The sequence below is a fragment of the Lactuca serriola genome, chromosome 6, assembly GCF_051521515.1.
Source record: "Lactuca serriola cultivar US96UC23 chromosome 6, Lser_US96UC23_V15, whole genome shotgun sequence".
Lineage (NCBI taxonomy): Eukaryota > Viridiplantae > Streptophyta > Magnoliopsida > Asterales > Asteraceae > Lactuca > Lactuca serriola.
Genome location: NC_136413.1, coordinates 46,266,897 through 46,291,044, shown reverse-complemented (window position 1 = coordinate 46,291,044; position 24,148 = coordinate 46,266,897). Strand labels below are relative to the sequence as shown.

General features: G+C 39.6%; 1 non-coding gene across 1 annotated transcript; it reads left to right on the top strand.

The window, feature by feature from the left end:
• Window positions 1–12,787: 12,787 nt before the first annotated feature.
• LOC145060751 (small nucleolar RNA R71) lies at window positions 12,788–12,894 on the top strand. The gene has a single exon (XR_013686935.1). It is a non-coding gene; the product is annotated as a small nucleolar RNA R71 (small nucleolar RNA).
• The last annotated feature ends 11,254 nt before the right edge of the window (window positions 12,895–24,148 follow it).

Here is a 24,148-nt window from a genome sequence, read left to right as displayed (position 1 = left end):
TCGTACGCCCAGCGTATCAAGGCTTACACCTAACGTAGTGGCTATTAAGGGAGTACGCCCCGTGTACATGAAAATTAGGCCCAACGTAATCAGGTGCTTCGGATACTATAAATAGGGTGCGAGGCTGCCCGGATTTTGGTTACAAATTGGATTCTCTCTCATCCTCTACTCTCTCTCAAATTACCCTAACCACCCCCGAAGCCTAGGAAACATCCCCGACACCCGAAGCAAGTCCCAACGCACCGAAGACCCAAGAAAATAATATTTTCAAGTTGAAACTTTGCCCGCGCAAGGCTTGGTTTTCAACAAAAATCCTTGGTTTCGTAAAAGAAAGTAATTTTTAGAGGCGAAGTGTTGCCCAAATTATCATTTTAATAATCAGTTATTTCACGGTGAGTTCAATATAGGGACAATTATATGTTATGTGTTATATATGCAATACGCTTTCCCATGTTAGTATGATAATGATCTATACCTTTGACCACGAAGTGAATGAATAAGCATCACTTGGGTATTGGTATGTAGCCTTTGACCATGAAGTGAATGATTAAGCATCACTTTGGCATTAGCAGAAGGCTAGGCAGGGCTGAAAGCCTGTAAATTGCTAGCCAAATGATAATTCGAAATTGTATTTTCTATGCCACTTGGGTTGAAGTCTTATTGATGTATATCATGTTGAAATAGTTGTATCTTATTGATTGTAAATCTTTGAATTGGATTATTTGTTGATATGGAATGCTTGGCATATGGTACTGATCTCTCTTTGTTGTTCATTGTCCCTCTTTGTTTCTGTCATATATATATATATATATATATATATATATATATATATATATATATATATATATATTGTAACATCCCGAAATATCAAGAGTAGAGTTGAAGGGCTAAAAAAGTAAATTGAAAAAGGGAACTCGGCGAGTAGGGTCGCGAATGGGTCGCGTGTTAAGTGGTCGACTCGGTGAGTCAGAGGCTGGACTCGGCGAGTAGGCGCTGAGTGGAGAAAACCCTAATTCTCGGGGTTGAGCCCTATATAAAGATCATAACATCCATTCCCCCAACCTCTTTACTCTTCCTCAAGTCCATAAACCCTAACCTTCGTGTGTGAGTGGATCAAATTGCATTTGGAAGCTTGGAGAAGCAATTGTTGAGGAAATCTTGAAGGGTAGGAGGCTTGGAGCAAGGGGCTTTGCTTGGATTCGAGTTTCCTTGCTGTTGGGGCGTTCTTTTGAGGTATTATCTCGTTCTTGGGCTGTTACTCATATAGATTCTTCATTTTTGGAATGGGTGAGAGGTTTGGCTTGTGGTATCTTGGGATTGAAGGATAGATCTAAGGTTGCTACCTCAGATCTGGTAGGGAGAAGGTCTAGAGTGCATTAAAGTCCCTGTGTTTGAGTGTTTAGTGAAGCCATCATGTCCCAAACCCTAGCCCTAAAGTGTAAAAGGCCTAGATCTCTTTGGATTCACGTAAAGTTTGCCACTTTACGTGATGGATGGGTTGTAGGAGGCTAGATCTACGTTTTGGATCAATTGCATGGCCTGGAATGCTTCTGTATGGATTCAGACCGGTGGTACTCGGCGAGTCACATGGGTAGACTCGACGAGTTGCTTGAAGATAGGCCGGGACTCGACGAGTTGGAAGAATAACTCGGCGAGTTGGATGAAGATGGCCTGGAACTCGACGAGTTGGAAGAACAACTCGGCGAGTAGGTTGAAGATAGCCTTAGACTCGACGAGTCTGTTCTTGGACTCGGCGAGTCTTGTCGAAGAGTCCCAATCTTTTCTCATCCGTGAATCGGTGAGTCAAGGGATGACTCGGTGAGTTGTGTGTGAGTGGACTCAGAGTTGTTGGAGTCGGCGAGTCTCGGGGTGACTCGGCGAGTTGAGTCGCGGATTGGGGAAATTCTGAGCTTGGGGACTCGGCGAGTAGAGTCAGTCAGGGGTTGACTTTGACTTTGACTTTGACCAAGGGTTGACTAGTGGTTTCCAAGGGCATCTTGGTAATTGTTGGGTATTTAATGAGTTCAGTGCTTTGTTGTTGTTTAGTGGAGGAGTTCGTGTCGGAGTTTGGAGTAGCGGGATCTTATCCTTTCAGCCGGCAGTTTCGAGGTGAGTTATCCTCACTATATCAACAGGGTCTAAGGCACCAAGGCCGGCCCTTATCGGATTGAGATCCTGGTAGCTAGGATGGTATATGTTAGAGACCTGATTGAGATCGATATCCTGAGAGATAGGGTGATGCTATGCTAGTGACCGGTTAGGTCGGTATCCTGGTTAGGATGATGATATGTTATGTGATCTGTTTGATCTGCTTGTTGACTGTGAATTGCTATATGATTGTATGTATATGTGCACATGTTTGTTTGGACTGGAGTTGGGTTGAGGCGGGTCCTGCTTTGTGCTGTAGGCCAAGATACCCAGGGCGGACCGATTGTCCCGAAGGCCCAGCGTGCGGTCCGGTTAGGCTGTAGGCCCCAAAAGGGCGGACCAGACGTGCCGAGGCTCGAAGAATGGACCAGGCCGACTGAAGGTCTGGTGCGGGCAGACCAGTCATACTGTAGACTCAGAGAGTGGACCAGGTGGATTGAAGGCCCGGTGCGGGCGGACCAATCACACTGCAGACTCGATATATGTGGTTAGATTCTGAGAGTGGACCAGGTGGATTGAAGGCCCGGTGCGGGCGGACCAATCACACTGTAGACTCGAGGTATATGGCTAGACTCGGAGGGTGGACCAGGTGGACTGTTGGCCGGTGCGGCGGACTAGTCCCACAGTAGACCCGAAGTGCATGGCTGTTCTGTGATCGGATATGTTATGGCATGTTATGCGTGTATGGTATATGTGGTTGGCATTTTGGGGGTATCTCACTAAGCTTTCGGGCTTACAGTTGTGGTTTAATGTTATTCAGGTTCTTCATGAGACCGTGGCAAGGCGAAGGCGTGATCGTACCGCTCCTCGTGTTTATATTGTGATGAGATTCTGGGAATACTTAAAACAAATTGTATTGAAAACCTTTTTGTAATAAACTTTAATGAAATCGGGTTGTTTTTGAAAATTTTAAATTGGTTGAAATTTCTGGACGTTACATATATATATATATATATATATATATATATATATATATATATATATATATATATATATATATATTGTAAGTGTTATTGAACTCACTAAGCGTCACCCGCTTATCCCTCTCAATGTTTAAACTATTGCAGGTGATAAGCATCCAGTATAGTCATGTACTTGTAGAAGATGTAGATTAGTTAATATTATAGCTTTTGTATTTTGCATATTAATTCCTGGGGAGTTATGTCATATATATATATATATATATATATATATATATATATATATATATATATATATAACTTTGTGAATATCTTAATAGTCGGTTTGTATCCAGTCTTTTGTAACAAGACCATATATGTAAAATATGCATGTAGCATGTTTGGAGTAATAATGTGGTAAAGTTTAGAGAAGTAGTGGTTCTCACAATCATGGTATCAGAGCAGTAGTTTAAGTGAATTAAATACCACGAATTGGTATTTAGACTTAAACCGTCGGAAGTTCAATATATGAACAGATTCATTGTAAGTATATGGATACAAACCAAAGGAAAGACTTAAGTAAAATACTAGGTAATGATAAATCCTAATATTCTAAAATACTATATTACTCCATATTTTCAGAACAATGGTTGAACATGTGAGTAGTCATACACCATATATGGGTGGAGATCCTCAACCTGATGAAGTAAATATTGCAATATCCCTTTGTGAGGAGCGACTTGTGGATAAACTTACTGGTGTTATTCGGCAGACTCTCGAAGAACACAAAAAGAATAGTGATAAAGGTAAAGAGAAAGCCACCGGAGAATCTTCAAAAGGGGAGGTGAAACGTCCCTCATTCAAAACTTTCAAGAGTAATGGTGCTACGGAGTTTTCAAGTGTTCTTAATCCCATTGTTGTTCTTACATGGATCCAGAACACATAAATAGTATTTCGTATCTCTCATGTGGTTAATGAAGACAAGGCTAATTATGCTTCTGCAATGCTCATCGGAGAAGCCTTGGTCTGTTGGGAAGCAACATTTGAAACTCTCAACGGGTATGAATAGGATAATTTATCTTGGGAAATGTTCAAAACTCGTTTGCTAGGAAAGTATTTTACCTCTAGACATGAGGAGAAGATTGGAGAAAGAATTCCTCGAGCTTAAACAGAGAGGAATGACTGTGAATGATTATGAAACTCAAGTCAATCAAAAAGCATGGTTTGCTGTAAAGTATATTCCAACTGAAGATGATAAAATTCAGTTATTCCTGGAAGGACTACGGTATGAAAACCACGATTTTGTGGTTAATCGGGATGTTCTGTCATTTGATAAAGTTGTTGAATATGCTCAAAAGCATGAGCATGACTTAGAAATATGTGGTGCCACTCTTTCTGTTCTGAAGCATCCACGTATTGCTCAAACTGCTCCTGTTTCCTCTATTCCACCAACTCAATCTATTCGAACTCATCTTGTTAAACAAGTGCACTCGTGGTCGCGGTAGATCACAATCTTTTTCTCTTTAATCACCATCGTGTCGAAATTGTGGAAAAAATCATCTGGGCGAATGCATATTAGAAAAAGGATCAGTGGTATGTTATGGATGTGGAGAAGTAGGCCACATGAAGTCCGTTTTCCCAATGAAGAATGTTACATGCTTTGCTTCTGGTGTTGCTGGCCACAGGAAGCGTTTTTGCCCTACTCTTACTAGTCAAATGGCGGGGAGTCAAGCTTCCGTCCATTAACCAAAGAGTACTCCAACTAAAAAGGAGGAGGTGCCAAAAGCTAAAGGTCGTGCATTCCAGATTACCACGAAGGAGGCATGTGAAGACCTGAATGTTGTGACCGGTACGTTTCTCGTCAACTCTAGACCTACTTATATCTTATTTGATGATGGTGCCTCAGATTCTTTTGTGTCTCATGAATTTGCGCATTCCTTTCAAATTGCTTGCTATGCACCCGCACAACCATTTCATGTAGATACTGCGAGAAGTATATCATTACTTGCTGATAAAGTCTATAGGGATTGTGTCACAGAAATTGAAGGCTATAATTTTCTTGCTAACCTGATTCCTATCTCCTTGACCAACTTTGATATTAATCTCGGCATGGATTGGTTATCAAAGAACCATGCATAACTCTTGTACTATGAAAAGATAGTGCGTATTCCCATTGAAGTGGAGAATCCTATTTATGTCTACGGTGAACAAAGAATCTTAAAAATAATCTCTTTCCTCAAAGCCCGTAAATTTATATCAAAAGGATGTTTTTCTTATCTGGCCTATACAGTTGATATCTCAAAAGAGGGGAAGAAAACTGTAAATGATGTTCCCATTTTTAATGATTATCTTGATGTTTTCCCCGATGATTTGCCTGGACTACCTCCGGATAAGCAAGTAGAATTCCAAATTGATCTTGTACCTGGTGCTGCTCCAATTGCAAAGACTCCTTATAATATTGTGATGTGCACAAAAGTACACACTAATTTTAATATTTATAACCTAACAAACTTAAACTAACTATGCACTTATAGGCAGTGTACCTAGTCAGATTACAGTATAGCTTGGGTAAGTCGGGTGTCGATCATAGGGAACGGTGTTACTAATTAATCTATTTACTATTAAATTAACCTAATTATTAACAAGTTTAAAAGGGGTTTTATCTGATTCTACAAGATCAGATGAACTTAAATCAAATTCAACAAGTAAAAACACACTCTTGTTTAGTTTGAATCCACTTCTTCCTTATGGCTAGCTAATGATTACGGATTATTAAGTTAGTTTTTAGTTGTTTTAGTAATTTAGTTCTAACTTTACCAATAATTAACTTAATTCATGTCAAACCATGTATGTTCACACATAATTAAACACAAAACTAATTATGAATGTAAATATGCTATGTAAGATTTGTTATATAAACGCAATTATGGTCACAATACACGTTCTTTAGCACAGCTAAGCTTATTTTCTCTAATTACTAACTAAGATTGGTCAATCCTAGCTCTAACAATTCAATGTTCACTAAACCATTAGGTAAACAAGTTTATGCAGTTAATGGTCACTAAGCTACACAGAACATGCAATCAAGTAATTAGAAAAAACAAACATAAGCATGCTAGGTAATACCAATCAAACACAAGCAATTTTCACCAACTAAACTTAATCCATAAAAATTGAGCTATTTATAAGTTGGAAGCTTCATCTAGCTAAACAAGAGTAGCTAGATTCAGCTACTCATCATAGCAACTAACAAACTAACACAATTCAAAGTGTAATAAAACATGTTCTTAATTAACAAAATAAACTAAATTATGGACCTTCACTCTTTTTGGTGTTGAAAGCCTCTTCCTAGAGTTTTCCTCTCCTTAAAATCGTCTTCTGGAACTCCTCTCTCCAGCCAAAAGTTTTTTCTATTCGTAATGGTCAAGGATTTATATAGTTGCTGATATCCATAAATTCACGTCGTGAATAATAAGAAATTCACGTCGTGAGTTGTAGATAACCATGTCCGTCAAGGATTCCTTCACCCGCGTACATATCTTCTAGAACCAACGATTCACGTCGTGAATCCTTTAAATCTCACGTCGTGAATAATCTTTTTCCAGAGTTTCCTCACTTTTACTCTTTTAATTCCCAAAGTTTCTTTCTTTAACGCTTTTAGTCCCTTTTCTTCAAAATGTCTTCTTTTTTGCTGTAAATAACATTTAAGCTCATAAGTATCATTATTCTAAACAAATTACCAAATTTTTAATAAAAATGTACTTAAATATTGCCTAAAATTAAGTATAAATATGGAAATATCAAAATACCTCACACTTAGACTTTACTTGCCCTCAAGCAAATTTAAACTTAACCCTTGATTACTAACATCACATAGAACAATCTGACTCCAGCTCAGCCATTATGCTAAGACCTCAACGCATGCATTTGTGTCTAAAATTTTCCTAAAGTACCCCTCCATACTTTAAATACTAATAATCTTCATAAACACTCGCCCACTTTTTCCGAACAATGCTCATTTTATGCAACCCTCCGAATCCATCCGTAGAAAACCTCCTTATCCTCAAGGTATTTTTAGTTGAGCAACCTAAGCATACATAATCTAGAATTACAATCTATGATACCACTATGGAGCTCTTTTGGAATTCTTCACTTCCTTGATAATTTGATCTTTGATTTCTTTGAATTCACCACCTTTGTTGTTTGACTTCTGGTATCTTCAACTTTTTGAATTTCTTGGAATTTTGATCTTTTGATCTTCACGTTATTTGCTCCAAAATTCTTCAACTTTTCTTGCAATTCTCTCTCTCTTTTTTTAACATGTACCTCACTTTTTTCACTCAAAACCTACATGCTTAAGCAGAGGCGCTCAACCTCAACCTTTATTGGCTAACGATAATAATTTTCCTGGATACATTTCAGGTTTAGGCTGCTAAACATATTGCATCCCTCAAACCAAGCGGGGTTATGTTTTTGTTCCATGATTTCACTAAAATAAGGGAGGCCACAAATGCACTATAACGTATATTGGCTCAACTAAACATTTGAACTTTCATCGGATTATCCCACATAACATTAGCAATTACAGTTCAAATTATTATTACTAGATTCAATTATTAAAAATTCCAATTTTCAAATTTTCAATTTTACTATCAAATTCTATCATTATCTAGCAATTTACTTTTTCTACCCCTACCCCACACTTATTTCATACAATGCCCTCATTGTATGCATCAAAATTAAAGAAAAGGGAGAAAAGGGAACAAACTGCCCTGGGATAGTGGCGTGAACATCTCCAAAAGTGTGGAAAAACGTGCATCTTGAATATGGACTCCAAAAATAGAAACTTGGATCTTGAACTCGCGAAATAAGGAGTATACCGGCAAAACATGAAATCGAGCCTTCAATCGTCTTCAAATATGGTGTAAATCTCCAAAAGTAGAATGACCAATGTGGGAAAGCATACGCCACATTGTATGGTGGTAAAAATGAGCCAAAATAATCTTGAATATCTTTGACAAGAAGAATAGCATCAACCCATAGAAGACTAAAATGTTAAGGGCCTTGAAATTGTAAAAATCTCATATACACGACGTGAGTGTGAGACAATTCACGACGTGAGATTGAAACTAAGCGTATTCTGAGAACCTCCTGATAAATGACTCACGACGTGAATAATAAAAGTTCACGTCGTGAAAACCGGGCAATCAGAAAAACATTGTCAATTCTTCTTCTAATGTCTTAATGTATTAAGACTCTTCTAAAGTCATCAGTTTATGACTCTTTCGCTGACTCTCCACTCTCTTGACTCACCCCACACTTATTTTGAAAATATGGGTCTCGACTCTCGGTGTTAAACACTCCCGGCTAAAAACGTACGCATTCATAATTCGTTATCCTCTCAAGGCGCTCCTAGCAATTTCTGAGAAAAAACCAACAACGGAGAATAAAATTAACATAATATTCAAAGTAGTTCTTACAATCCCATAAAAACAAACTAAAATAAAAATAAATAACGATCAATCGTCCTCCTCTTCCTCATGTGCTCCACTGGGTCAAGCTCCATCACCTCCGCGTCCACCATACTCCGACCATCGTGGGCAAATTGGGTAATGATACCCTAAATGAGGTGGCTGCTCCACCCCAAGATGTCGAACAACATTCTCCATAGTGCCGCCTATCCAATTCACACTCAACGATAACTGGTCAAAGTAACCATCCATATCACTCTCAAAAGGCGCACCAACCATGGAAGTAGGTGGGTGTATCGGCTGCCCGCGGTCTCCCCTTCCTTTCACGTTCCGGCGCCTCGGTCTCGGCTCTGGCGCAGGTTGGTCGGCTGGTTGATCATCCTCATCATCACCCTCAACATCTGATGGAACTATGCCCCAATGTGATCCAAAATTTCTGACCAGCCGCATAGTTTCCAAATATCCCATACCAAAGTCATTCTCGTCCACATACGTCATGGATCTAGTAATATCGGGAACAACCAAACGATAAGAGCGGGCCAAACGGGTAACAAAATTCCCCCCACAAATGGGGCTCCCAGGGCGCGAACTCGCGGCAGACCCGGCCAGAAAACGGCCTAGAAAATACGGGATGTTGCAACAGACACCAGGCTGTAAGATGCACCATAAGAAAAATAAGTTCTGCTTAGTCACTTTGTCGCCATGCCTCTTATGGTTGATGTAAAAGGTGATGAACCGGTGGAGTAAACGATAGATCGGGGACCGAATACTGCTCTCGGGAGATACTTCGGAATTAAACATCCCGGAGGCAATTTTATGCCAAAAAGAATACCCCGTGACAACCTCCACATATCCTCTAGCAGCCCCACTCAAAAACATGCCAAACTCGGGAGTCATAGCCTCCTGTCGATCATACAGTCCTACTCTCCAAGCAAACTCAACCAGGCTGCACTCCTGGTACTCACCCCCAATCTAAATACCAACTCCTGTGGCCAATGTGGATCTTGAACCATTTCCTGAAATGTCACCGTTGCGAAAAAATCGACACAAAACTCCTTGTAGACCCGCTCTTGCACCTGGAACAAATTCTGCCAACCAGAACAGGTAAACGAATACCCATCTCCAATGAATATCTTTGTCAAAAATGGGCCCACCCGGTCTATGAGCCCTACTTCCCTCAATCTTGTCCAATTGACTGTTGGAGCAACTGCAATTTCCCTGTTGTAAAGTCATCCCAATCTGTTGTTCCAACGGGTAAAAACATCACGGGGCGTTGTTGCGGGAAAATTGTAAAACAGGTGCAAACCCGCCACCCTAACTGGAACCTCTCTTCTTGGAGCTATTCCTGCAAAAACAAGGAAAAAAACAACCAAAACAAATATCCACAAATTAAACATAGAGGAAAATGAATTCTGTTCAGCCCCAGAATTCACGTCGTGAATCATGTAAGATTCACGTCGTGAATTCGCAATCCCAGAAGGCAGAATCGTAACAATCGGGGAAAAATCCAGTCAAAATATCCATGGGTTTTACTCCTATACTACTTCCAAACACTTAGCATGAACATTCAAAGGTTATTACGAACTTTAACGAATTAATTTCGTCATTTCACTCAATTAACAAACCCTAACCCTAAGTTCATCTACTAGGGCAAAAATTAAACTTAATAATCAATAATTATTACCTTTGTTGGAAGTATTACGTAAGCACAAGGGTGATTAGTAGAATTGTCGGCTAAAATCGCAGCAATGGGGACCAAGGGGGGGACCAATTTCTGCTTCCACTTCGTGAACAATAAACAATTGAAGGGTTTACTGGCTTCTAGGGATATATTCAGTGGTCCCATATTTTTGAAAATTCACGTCGTGAATTCTGTAAGATTCACTTCGTGAATAGTGTCTGGCTTAAGTTTGGGCCATGTACTCACGGACTGATTTTGGGCTTGTTAGTCTAATGGGCTAAGCCATATCATGGATTATGTGTCCGGTTCATTCACAATTCATGTCGTGAATTGCTAAAAATTCACGTCGTGAATTAAGTCTGGAAGAGAAAAATCAATTTTGAGTTTAAACTAAGTTCTCAATTATCACTACTTCCATTTTAAGGTCCCTACATTATGTTCTAATAGAGTTGGATGACTTGATCTAAGTTTTTAAAACTAAAATGCAAAAAGAAAAAGAAAAAAAATTTCAAACCAAACTCGGGTTGCCTCCCGAGAAGCGCTTCTTTTTCTTGGAGTCTTGAGTTGGACTCCGTGCCTCCTACATTGAGTCCTCGGAAGAATCCACCACTAGGATCTTTTGTTCCTTGAATCGCCTCTTGTAAGCTTGAACTCACCTTTTGTATGCCTTCTTTGAATTTTCTTTTTTAACTTTCACCTCTTCTTCAGGCTTGCGTTTTGTGCCCTTAGTTTCTTCCTTGCACTTCATCGCATCCTCCTCCTCTTTCACCACCGGCTTTGTCACTCTTGAAGTGACCTCCTCTCCATCACTTGTCATCTCCTCCTCCTCTTTGCTCACCCAAGAAGGTGGACTTTTGTAAGCTATGATTTCAACCAAAAATGGAACAGATGCTCTAGGTTTTGTTCTTTTGACTTGATGAACTGCCTTGATCTCTTCTTCCATAAGCTTTTCCAGATCTTCTAGTTCATTGTCTTTGTTAATTGTGAACACATCTTCTTGCACATGTTCCTTTGGGAAGCTATCTTCTATCCCAAAAACTTCTTTTTCATCTCCAACTCTCAAGGTGAGGTTAGACTCGCGGATATCAACAAGAGCTCCAGCAGTGTTAAGCAATGGACGGCCAAGGATAATTGGAACATCGGGATCTTCCTTCATATCCATTACTACAAAATCTATTGGAAAAACAAATTTTCCAATTTTTACCAAAATATCCTCCACTATGCCCCGGGGTTGTGTCACTGAATGGTTCGCCATGTGAATCATCATTTTTGTAGCCTTCATCTTCTGAATTTCCATTTTTTTATAAAATGAAAAAGGCATCAAATTAATGCTAGCCCCAGAATCGGCTAAAGCATTAACCTTCAGTTTATTACCAAACTCACACAGAAGAGTGAGGCGTCCAGGATCCCCCATCTTCTCTGGTGTCTCTCCCAACACAACTTTTGAGTTTTGTTCACTTAGAACCACCTTAGACTGCTTCTTTAATTGCTTGCGAATGTCTATCAAATCTTTCAGTAATTTTTGATGCTCGGGAGTTTTGGATAAGGATTCGAAAAAGGGAGTATTAATCGGGATCCCCTTCACATGCTTGACAAACTCTCTATGCTCTCTCTCCAGTGGACTAAGGGTAGCTTGGGAAGGAAAAGGCAAAGGCGGCTGATAAACCGAACCAATTACAGAATTTTTCTGTTCATGAAGGGCCCACGTCGTGAACTCATATGGTTCACGTCGTGAATTCTGGACTTCAGCAGCTTCATGATTTTCGAGCTTGGTCTTCTTCATCTTTGGATCAGGCTGCTGTGGTTCTTCTTCCAATGCCTCCAGGAACTCAGAGATGGCTTCTTCTTCGGTGTCTATGGCCATTACATGAGATTGGGTTTTCATTTCGGTATTTTTCGGGGATAACTTCTCATGAACTAGAGTGGCTAGTTGACCTACTTGAACTTCAAGGTTATGGATGGAGGCTTGCTGATTCTTTATTAATGTTTGATGTTCCATAATAGTAGAATCAGTGGCCTCGTGTCTCTTTTCCGAAGCTTCCATGAACTTCATCAACATAATCTCTAGATCGGGTTTCTTCTTGGCTGGTGGCTGCTCCTTTTGATAAAAGCCTCGACCTGTCTGCTTATACCTCTCTTCTTTTTTCTTCTTATACTCTTCATATGGCAGCCACTCCTTCTTTGGTTTCCTCCAGTCCTCATCAAACTTATCCCCACTCGAGTTGCACACTTGAGCTTTTCTGTTCCCAAACTCATCTATATTGCAGTCCTTTGTCAAGTGTGGACCACTGCATCTCTCACAACCCACTCTTATGGCATGTATTGACGGGTCCATTTGTGTTATCCTTCAATCCAATTTATTCAGCATAGCCATCACAGCTACTATTTCTTCAGTTTGGGCCCCTCCACCGCCTTTGACTCCATCTTGCCTAGGGTTGTGGTATTCGCGAGAGTGCTTCGCGAATTCTTCAATCAGCTTCTTAACCTCCCTTGGATTTTTCTTTGTCAAAGGTCCTTGAGAATCAAGGAGTTGTCTCGTCATAACGTTGACCTCATCATAGAAGATTGACATCTCTTGTTGCACATTTAGATCATGTTGAGGGCAATTTCTGAGCAAGCCCTTGTACCGCTCCCATGCTTCGTATAATGACTCCCCCGGCTGTTGCTCAAAGTTGGCTATTGCTTTCTTGAGTTTGGCTATCTTGGATGGCGGGCAAAACTGGTCCAGGAATTGCTCACGCATTTGAGCCCAAGTGGTAATTGTACCTGTTGGAAGTGCTTTTAACCACTTCTTAGCAACTCCTTTGAAAGTGATGGGAAGCATCCTAAGCAAGACTGTGTTTCTGTTAACATTTGGGACATTGAAGTAGTCCGCAATGTTGTTGACTTCATCTAGATGCTTAAAAGCATCCTCATGATCTTTCCCAAAAAATGGGATATCCTTCAGTGCAGTCAATATGTGCCCCTTCAACTCGAATGTGGCAGTGGCAAGTATTGCGGGTTGGACTAAACCGGGACCCATATCTTCTCGGATCCGCTTCTTGTAAGCTCCCATGGACATCTCTTCAATTGCTGCCATTTCTTTCCTTAGCTCGTTCTCGGGTTCGCTCGTGTGTTCTTCAAATTCCGGCTCGGTATCGTATTCGGACTTGGTTTGGACGGGTGTTTGATCCAAGTGCTCAAAATTGCTCTTGTGCCTCGCGGATGAACTTGAATCTCTTGTCTTCTTTCCCGACTTCCTTGAAAAAGCTGACGTCAATTCTTGTAAGGGCGTCTTTTTCTTGTGAATTGCAGACTCGGGATCTTCAAGTGGTGGCACCAAGGGTGTATTTGAGCCTCTGGTCATGAACTTCTGCAACTTGCTAAACTAAAAAAACGTAAAACTGAACTAAAATAAGAAAATACTAAAAACTGAAATTGCAGCTTTCACGTCGTGAACTTATTAAAACTCACGTCGTGAATTCTGTGACAGAAACAGAAAACAAAATTTTTGTTATATGCTAATCAACTAAGCTAAGCTAACAAAAATAAATAACCAATTAACCTTTTTGCAGATTTTATTCCACAAAAAGGGGTCGATTAATCTAATGCAACTAAATAAACTAATAATCTAAGCCGTTCCCCGGCAACGGCGCCAAAAACTTGATGTGCACAAAAGTACCCACTAATTTTAATATTTATAACCTAACAAACTTAAACTAACTATGCACTTATAGGCAGTGTACCTAGTCAGATTACAGAATAGTTTGGGTAAGTCGGATGTCGATCACAGGGAACGGTGTTACTAATTAATCTATTTACTATTAAATTAACCTAATTATTAACAAGTTTAAAAGGGGTTTTATCTGATTTTACAAGATCAGATGAACTTAAATTAAATTCAATAAGTAAAAACACACTCTTGTTTAGTTTGAATCCACTTCTTCCTTATGGCTAGATAATGATTACGGATTATTAAGTTGGCTTTTAGTTGTTTTAGTAATTTAGTTCTAACTTTACCAATAATTAACTTAATTCATGTCAAACCATGTATGTTCACACATAATTAAACACAGAACTAATTATGAATGTAAATATGCTATGTAAGATTTGTTATATAAACGCAATTATGGTCACAATACACGTTCTTTAGCACAGCTAAGCTTATTTTCTCTAATTACTAACTAAGATTGGTCAATCCTAGCTCTAACAATTCAATGTTCACTAAATCGTTAGGTAAACAAGTATATGCAGTTAATGGTCACTAAGCTACACAGAACATGCAATCAAGTAATTAGAAAAAACAAACATAAGCATGCTAGGTAATACCAATCAAACACAAGCAATTTTCACCAACTAAACTTAATCCATAAAAATTGAGTTATTCATAAGTTGGAAGCTTCATCTAGCTAAACAAGAGTAGCTAGATTCAGCTGCTCATCATAGCAACTAACAAACTAACACAATTCAAAGTGTAATAAAACATGTTCTTAATTAACAAAATAAACTAAATTATGGACCTTCACTCTTTTTGGTGTTGAAAGCCTCTTCCCAGAGTTTTCCTCTCCTTAAAATCGTCTTCTGGAACTCCTCTCTCCAGCCAAAAGTTTTTTCTATTCGTAATGGTCAAGGATTTATATAGTTGTTGATATCCATAAATTCACGTCGTGAATAATAAGAAATTCACGTCGTGAGTTGTAGATAACCGTGCCTGTCAAGGATTCCTTCACTCGCGTACATATCTTCTAGAACCAACGATTCACGTCGTGAATAATCTTTTTCCAGAGTTTCTTCACTTTTACTCTTTTAATTCCCAAAGTTTCTTTCTTTAACGCTTTTAGTCCCTTTTCTTCAAAATGTCTTCTTTTTGGCTGTAAATAACATTTAAGCTCATAAGTACCATTATTCTAAACAAATTACCAAATTTTTAATAAAAATGTACTTAAATATTGCCTAAAATTAAGTATAAATATGGCAATATCATCTTGCACCAGCTGAGATGAAGGACATGATGATCCAACTGCAGGAATTCCTTGACAAAGGCTTTATTCAACTAAGTACCTCTCCTTGGGGTGCTCTAAAGAAGAAGGACGGTTCGATGCAAATGTGTATTGATTACTGTGAGCTAAATAAGGTAACTATCAAGAAAAAGTACCCACTACCTCGCATTGACTATTTGTTTGATCAACTTCAGGGTGTTATCTATTTCTCGAAGATTGATTTGAGATCTGGCTATCATCAATTGAAAGTACACGAGTAGGATGTACCAAAGACTGGTTTTCGTACTCGATATGGGCAATATGAATTTCTTGTCATGCCATTCGGTTTGACAAATGTTCCTGCTATATTGATGGATATGATGAATCTCGTATTCCACCCAATGCTCGATAAATCTGTCATCGTATTCATTGATGATATTCTAATATATTCCAAGTCTGAAGCTTATCATGCCATTCATATTCGTGAAATATTAGAGCTTCTTCGAAAGGAGAAACTATATTCTATATTCTCGAAATGTGAATTTTGGCTTCGCCAAGTTCAATTTCTCAGCCATGTGATTTCTGGTGACGGTATATCTATAGATCCTACCAAAATTAAAGCCATTCAAAATTGGGAAGCGTCTCGTAATGCTTCTGAAATTTGCAGTTTCTTGGGTCTCGCGGGATATTACCAGAGATTCATTAAATGTTTTTCATCTATAGTTGTACCTCTCACAAGTCTTACAAGAAAGGAAGCAAAGTTTGAATGGAGTGAAGCCCAAGAAAAAGCTTTCTCAACTTTAAAAGATCTTTTGACTCATGCTCCAATCTTATCACTTCCAGAAGGTGATAATGATTTCTCTGTATATAGCGATGATTAAAGGTTGGGACTCGGTTGTGTGTTGATGCAACGTGGTAAAGTGATAGCCTATGCCTCAAGACAATTGAAAGATTATGAAAAGAATTATCCCACTCATGACCTCGAACTCGCTGCAGTGGTATTTGCCCGAAAACTTTGGAGACATTATCTTTTTGGTACAAAATGTCAATTGTTTACCGACCACAAAAGTCTCAAGTATATATTCAGTCAGCAAACATTGAATTTGAGACAACAACGAGCCATGGAGCTGATCAAATACTATTACTGTGAAATCTTGTATCATCCTGGAAAGGCCAATGTAGTTGTCGATGCACTTAGTAGAAAGGTTTATCATAATAGTGTGTGTTATGCTATTACTCACATTACAATAAAGTTCACTATTCTTGTTGAACTAAAGAAATGGCAAGTAAAAGCCTTAAAGCTAGAAAATGTGAAGAAGGAAGAGATGGTACATTATGCTGATATTTTACTTGATGATCCAAGTGGGCTGAAAGTATTCAAGAATCGGCAATGGATTCCAAATTTTGGTGGATTAAGACAAAATATTTTAGATGAAGCTCATAAGTCTAAGCCATCAATACATCCTGGTACAAGTAAAATGTACTATGATGTAAAATTTGATTATTGGTGGCCTGTATTAAAGAAAGACATTAGAAGATACGTACAGGAATGTTTAGTATGCTTACAAGTCAAAGCAGAACACCAAAAGCCTTATGGAATTCCAGAAAGCCTTAGTGTTCCCGTGTGGAAATGGTAAGAGCTATCCATGGATTTTATTACCAAATTGCCAAAGACTACTAGAGAGAATGATAGTATTTGGGTAGTTGTCGACCGATTGACTAAAAGCACACATTTTCTTGCCATGCGTGAAACGGCCCCAACGGAGAAATACACACAAGTGTACTTGGATGAAATTGTTGCGAGACATGGTGTGCCACTAAAGATTATTTCCGATCGTGATACTCGCTTCACTTCTCATTTTTGGGTGAGTATGAAACATGAATTGGGATCTGGAGTTGCTCTCAGTATAGCTTATCAGCCCCAGACAGACGGTCAGACGGAGAGAATGATCCAAACAGTAGAATATATGCTTCGTGCATGTGTCTTGGAGTTCGGTGGTAACTGGGACAAGTACTTACCTCTTGTCGAATTTTCATATAATAACAGTTACCACGCTTCAATCAAAATGCCACCATATGAAGCACTATATGGACGTAGATGCCGCACTCCGTTATGTTTGCGTGAAGTAGGACAGAAAATCCTTGGAGGCCCTGGATTGATTCAAGATACCACTAAAAAGATTCAAATTGTACAAGAAATAATGAAAGCGGCCCAGGATCGACAGAATTCCTATGCAGAAAAGAGGAGACGACCTATAGAATTCCAGGTGGGTGATCTGATAATGCTGAAAGTATCCCCATGGAAAGGCATTGTGCGATTTGGAAAGAAAGGAAAACTATGTCCTAGATTTGTCGGTCCTTTCAAAATCATCCAGAGAATTGGTAAACAAGCATACCGCTTGGAATTTACTGAAGATTTGGCATGAATTCATGATGTGTTTCATGTGAGTTATCTACGTAAATGTTTAATCATATATGATGAAACGGTTTCATTATCCGAGGTGAAACTAGATAATAAGTTAAGATGTGTAGAAGAGCCTGAAGAGATCATAAACGAAAGAACGACTAATCTACGTAATAAAGAAGTGGATTTGGTGCTTGTCAAGCCGAAACACCATCGAGGCCCAAATTATGCTTGGGAAAATAAGTATGAGATAAGATAGAAATATCCCCACTTGTTTAAATCAATGTAATTGTGGGGACGAAATCCTCAAAATGAGGTATTTGTAACATACACGTTGACACGCCTGTGTTTCCGGGCTTTCCATTTTTAGCGATGTAATAGTCTAGGTTAACCTTTGTAACCCATTTTGAAATAATAAGATTGTATTATTTGAGTATTATGTGTTTTGTGCTTAATTGCTTAATTATGTGGTTTGATTAATTAAGAATAAAATTAAGCGTCAAAATTTAAGTGTAAAATAAACTCTTATCTTTGAATAATGTTGTAGTAGTTGAAACGAGGTTTCCGAATATATAAAGAGCGCCAAAATCTGACTTCGTATGAGGAAGTTATGATTTATCGAAGTTTCGGCTTAGCGGTGTGCAGCCCGAAATACTCGATTTGAGATCGAGCGGTTTTTAGTCGAAACAATCTAAACGAGGATCGAAGATCTCGTTGTTGGTATTGAAGCGATAAAAAGTTAGGCGAGAACGGACGTCAAACGAAGAAGTTATGAATTTATAACGAAGTTTTCTGTCCCGGCCTATTAAAAATAAATAATAAAAAATAAAGTTAAAATTAGCCGACGGAGTCTAAACAAAAGTTGTAGAGCGTAGTCTCACCTTCGCGTGGATATAAAGAACGTCGAAAACGGAGTTCGTATGAAGAAGATATGAATTTCCGAAGTTTATTAAATACTTTGTATTTAAATTAAATCTTTAATTCGGAGGCATTATCTGAAGAGTAGTCACCGATCTGATCCGAGGTACGCCCCGCGTACACCGAGGGATGTCGACATTCGCACTCGAGCACTTCGGATACGTAAGCAGTGACGATTTCGGAGCAGTACGCCCCGCGTACTCCGAAACTCCAGCCTCCTATAAATAGGATGCGAGGGCAGCCGAGTTCTTTTGCTATTTTTTATCTTCTCTCTCCCATTTTGCATCGATTTGCGTGCCAGAAATACCCCAAAGCCCCGGTATTATTCTCGATCCCCGAGGCAAGTCCCGAGATCCCGAAGATCCCGAGAAGTGCGGTTCCCGAGCCGAAGCTCTGCCCGCGAGAAGTTCGATTTTTGTGAAGATCTTCCAGATCTGCTGAGGATTACTACTTCTGCAAGCCGTAGTGCTGTCCGATCATCTTCTGATCAAGTGAGTGTATACTACCTTTCATAAACACGATAATAATACAAGTATGGTTTGAGTGTATTAAGTATATTGTTGTTTATATGTGTGAATGTGTATTCACTTTCTTCTATCTCATAGATATGATTATTCTCTATGAAATACGTGTTATGTGTGTGTGTGTGCCTCATCTGTTATGTGGAATATGTATTGATTAAAGCATGCTATACAGGTTTTTTAACTATGTGTAAAAATGTATATTTTTATCTACTAATATGTTGGGTAGAACATGGGTAGATAGTTGGTGTGTAATAAACAGATGAGAGGCCTCGTTGTTGTTTGATTTAGTCATCTAGCGGAGTTTAGATGACGACCACAGACTTTTCTAGACAGTCTTGTGGAAACATTAGCAGGTTCGCCACCTGTAGGTGTTAATGAACTTGGGTGTTCGTTCGCTGTACTCCATCCCCCTCATGGTTGCCTTATTTGACTTATATTGCTGAGGAACCCCCGAAGCATGTGTTGTCGCCCCGATGAAATATTCTTAGACTAGGTCCCTTATGTTAGTTGTTTTAGGGACATAAAGTGAGAATAACGGGAATGGGTAATTGGGTTATTGTTGGTTGGAGGAAATTAAATATAATTATTTATTGTGGGTTGAAAACCCTATATGCTCACCAGGCTCCCAAGCCTGACCCACTCAGTTTTATTTGTATTACAGGAAGTGGCGCGAGGGCATAAGATGGATGAACCATCAAGTTGTTTTGTTTACAAGTCTGTATATGTATATATTTGTTGAATGACTTGTAATGTTATCGTTTATGCTTATTGGTCTGTATCGGAACATGACACCCCGAGTTTTGATTATATAATGAAAATACATTTCTTTTATGAAATGCTTTGGTAAACATTGTTTTATCATGTTTTGTTTTTGGGAACAAATTCTGCAACTCTTTCAAATCAAAAGGATTTACTCTGAAATTATTTTAAAAGCATAAATGAAAATCGGTCTTTTCTGGCTGAGATTTTGGGGATGTCACACACGTTATTAACCTTCTACAATTACCGTGTTTTGTACGCTTGATAGTGTAACACCGTAAAAATTTAAACAATTTTTCACATTTTAAAAACCATATAATTTCATTCACATCCACATTTTAAAACATTGTATCATCGTTATCTTAATACAAAACCCCAAGATCAACACATATGAACTCCAGTGTGCGTGTGTACGACCGGATCTAGAAACCTTATGTGTGTAGGATTCTAAGCGTACGTCTACGAATTTAGAACTAGCATATAAACGTTTCGGAGCGATAAGGTTGATTTGAATATCTATCGTGATTGAGGATCTAATTTCACCTTATTCGGTGTGTAGATCAAAATGGTGAGAACAAGAAGTGGAGTTGGAAATGCTGATGAAAACAGGAATCAACCACCAGTGATTGAGCAAATACCTGTCGTAGCAGCAGCATCTGAGCCGATAACCATGGCTGGTGTGCAAATGATGATTCAAACAATGTTGGATCGTCCGATGGATGAAACTAGGCGGTTGCTTCAACAGAATCGTGAAGAACTGTCAATTCGTGTGGAAGAGCCCGAATTAAATGAAGGGTACTCGGAAGGTGGAAACTTCAGTGGGTCTGTTGGTCAAGCCAACCCACCGATAGTTAGACAAAACAACCATGATGGAAGGAATGATGGAATGGGATGCCAGTACAAGGACTTTCTAACTTGCAAACCATCGACCTTCAATGGAAAGGAGGATCCGATTGGAGTTATGGATTGGATCTCCGAAATGGAGTTAGCTTTCATGACTTGTGGCTGCAGAGGCAAGTTGCAGACTATCCATGCAGTGCGTCAGTTCCGAGGTGGAGCCGTTCGTTGGTGGAACACTCTAGGGAAGACTTTAAGCCCTAATGAGCCACTGCAATTGACATGGGCAGAGTTCTTGGTGCAATTCAAGCGCAAGTTCTGCTCGGCTCAAAATCTGTTGGAACTAGAGAACAAGTTTCTGACATTGACAAAAGGCAGCATGTCAATTGATGAATACACCAATAACTTCACCGATAAGATGCAGTTTGCCTTGCGTATCGTCTCAGACGAGTTGACAAAGGTGGACCGATATGCGAAGGGACTCCCATGGGAGTATGAGGTGCCAGTACGTCAGGCACATACTCTAGAGGCAGCTATCTGGGCTGCCAAGTCTGTTGAGAACATGATTAAGGGGAGAACCACCGACAAGGTTGAGGTTGGTGAGAAGAGAAAGTTTGAGGGAACATCTGGTTCCATTAAGAAAAGCAAATTTTCGAAATCTGATTCGAAAAAGTTTGGTGGAGGAAAAGGAGGCGAAGCGAAATGGTGTGATAAGTGTAAGAAAAAGCACTTTGGGAAATGTAGCGAGGATGTAACCTGCTACAAGTGTGGAAAGGTTGGACATTTGGCCAATGAGTGTCCGAACAACAAAAGGATGTGTTTTGGTTGCAATGAAGAGGGGCACATTTTGAAAGACTGTCCAAAGAAGAAGGAGGCAGCGAGGCCCAACATTCCACCAAAGCCGAAGGCGAGAGCCTTCCAGATGACACTTGAGGCTGCAAAAGATGAAGCTGATGTCGCTTCAGGTACCTTTCTCGTAAACGAATTACTTGCTCAAATTTTGTTTGATTATGGAGCCAACTACTCCTTTATTTCGCATGAGTTTGGTAGAAAACTAGCTTTGCCTGTTGATAGACTAGATAATGCTTTATTAGTCGAAGTTGCTAGTGGCAAGTTTGTACCTGTTAGCCATCGTATGAAAAACATCTTAATCGACCTTAATGGGAATAAGTTTCACGAGGAATTATTGCCTATCGAGCTTAATGGTTTCGACATCGTGTTGGGAATGGATTGGCTTAGCGCCAATGATGCCGAAATTTTATGCAAGGAGAAGATAGTTAAAGTAAACCCGCCTGGGAAAGATTCGTTTATGGTGTATGGGGACAAACGCAGAGTAAATTCTGGAATCATTTCTCTAATGAAAGCCAAAAAGTGTTTGACCAAGGGATGTACATCATATTTAGCATTCGTGATCGATGCTAAGAAGGAAAAGAAGGTGATGCAGAGTATTCCAGTGGTGTGTGATTATCCGGAAGTCTTTCCCGAAGATCTTCCTGGATTACCACCTGATAGACAAGTGGAGTTCAGAATAGACTTGTTACCAGGAACCACGCCAATAGCAAAAGCACCTTATCGATTAGCACCGACAGAGATGAAGGAGCTAATGATGCAACTTCAGGAATGATTGGACAAAGGTTTCATTAGACCTAGTTCATCGCCCTGGGGAGCTCCGGTGTTATTCGTGAAGAAGAAAGATGGAAGTATGAGAATGTGCATCGATTATAGAGAGCTGAACAAGGCAACAATAAAGAATAGATATCCGTCGTCGAGGATTGATGACCTATTTGATCAATTGCAAGGTTCGAGCTATTTCTCGAAGATCGATCTTAGGTCAGAATATCATCAGCTAAAAGTAAGAGAGCAAGATATCGAGAAGACTGCATTCAGAACTAGATATGGACACTACGAGTTCTTGGTTATGTCGTTTGGACTAACCAATGCTCAAGCAGCGTTCATGGATTTGATGAATAGAGTTTGTAATCCTTTCCCCCTTATAAATCCATGATAGTGTTCATAGACGACATTCTGATTTACTCGAAAAGCCAGGAGGAGCATGACAGACACTTGCGAGAAGTGTTAGAAGTTTTGAAAGGGGAGAAGTTGTATGCAAAGTTCTCCAAATGTGATTTTTGGATTCGTGAAGTCCAATTCTTGGGTCACGTGGTCAACCAAGAAGGGATAATGGTTGATCCAGCAAAGATTGAAGCTGTAATGAAGTGGGAGCAACCGAAAAGTCCCACGGAGATCCGAAGCTTTTTAGGATTAGTCGAATATTACCGAAGGTTTATCCAAGGCTTTTCTTTGATTGCTACTCCATTAACAGCTTTGACCCACAAAGGAGCTACTTATGCTTGGAGTGATAAGTGTAAAGAAGCATTCGAGAAGCTAAAGAAGAAGCTATACGAGGCACCGATACTTTCTTTACCCGATGGAGTTGAAGACTTTGTTGTTTATAGCGATGCGTCTGGGGTTGGATTGGGTTGTGTTTTGACCCAAAGAGAAAAGGTGATAGCATATGCGTCTCGACAGCTGAAGGAGCATGAAAACAATTACCCGACTCATGATTTGGAGTCGGCAGCGGTAGTTTTCGCTCTGAAAATATGGAGGCATTACCTCTATGGCACGAAGTGCAAACTTTTCACTGATCATAAGAGTCTCCAATATCTCTTTAATCAGAAAGAATTGAATATGAGGCAACGACGCTGGCTAGAGTTACTTAAAGACTACGACTGCGAGATACTTTACCACCCTGGTAAAGCTAATGTTGTTGCTGATGCTCTCAGTCGGAAAGTCAATCTTGAAAAGAAAAGGCCAAGAGCGTTGAGAATTGAAGTTGTCTCGACCATTGTGGAAAGTATAAAGAAATCTCAAGAGGAAGCTTCTGAAAAGAATGACCGAAAGGAGGAACGTTTGGGCAAAACGTTGGTGTTCGGTGTAAACAGTCATGGACTGAAGGTGTTCCAAGATCGGATTTGGATACCTAAGACAGGAGGAATCAAAGATCTTCTGATGGAAGAAGCTCACAAGACCATGTACTCGATTCATCCCGGTAGTACTAAAATGTATAGGGACCTGAAACCCTACTACTGGTGGCCGACGATGAAGCTTGATGTTGCAAAGTATGTGGCTGAGTGTGTGACTTGTGCGAGAGTAAAGACACAACATCAGAAACCGTACGGGAGTTTAGAACCATTGCCTATGCCTATGGGTAAGTGGGAAGGCATTGCTATGGATTTTGTCACTAAACTACCCAGAACAAAGAATGGTCACGACATGATTTGGGTGGTCATTGATCGATTCACTAAGAGTGCGCATTTCATAGCAGCCAAGGATAAATGGTCTATGGAAAAGCTTGCGAATTCTTACGTGAAGGAAATTGTGAGGCTTCACGGTGTTCCGTTAACGATTGTATCGGATCGTGATAGCCGTTTCACCTCGAGGTTTTGGAAAAGTCTACAAGAGGAAATGGGTACCAAGTTATGTTTAAGTACAGCTTATCATCCGCAAACTAATGGTCAGAGTGAAAGAACAATACAAACACTTGAAGAT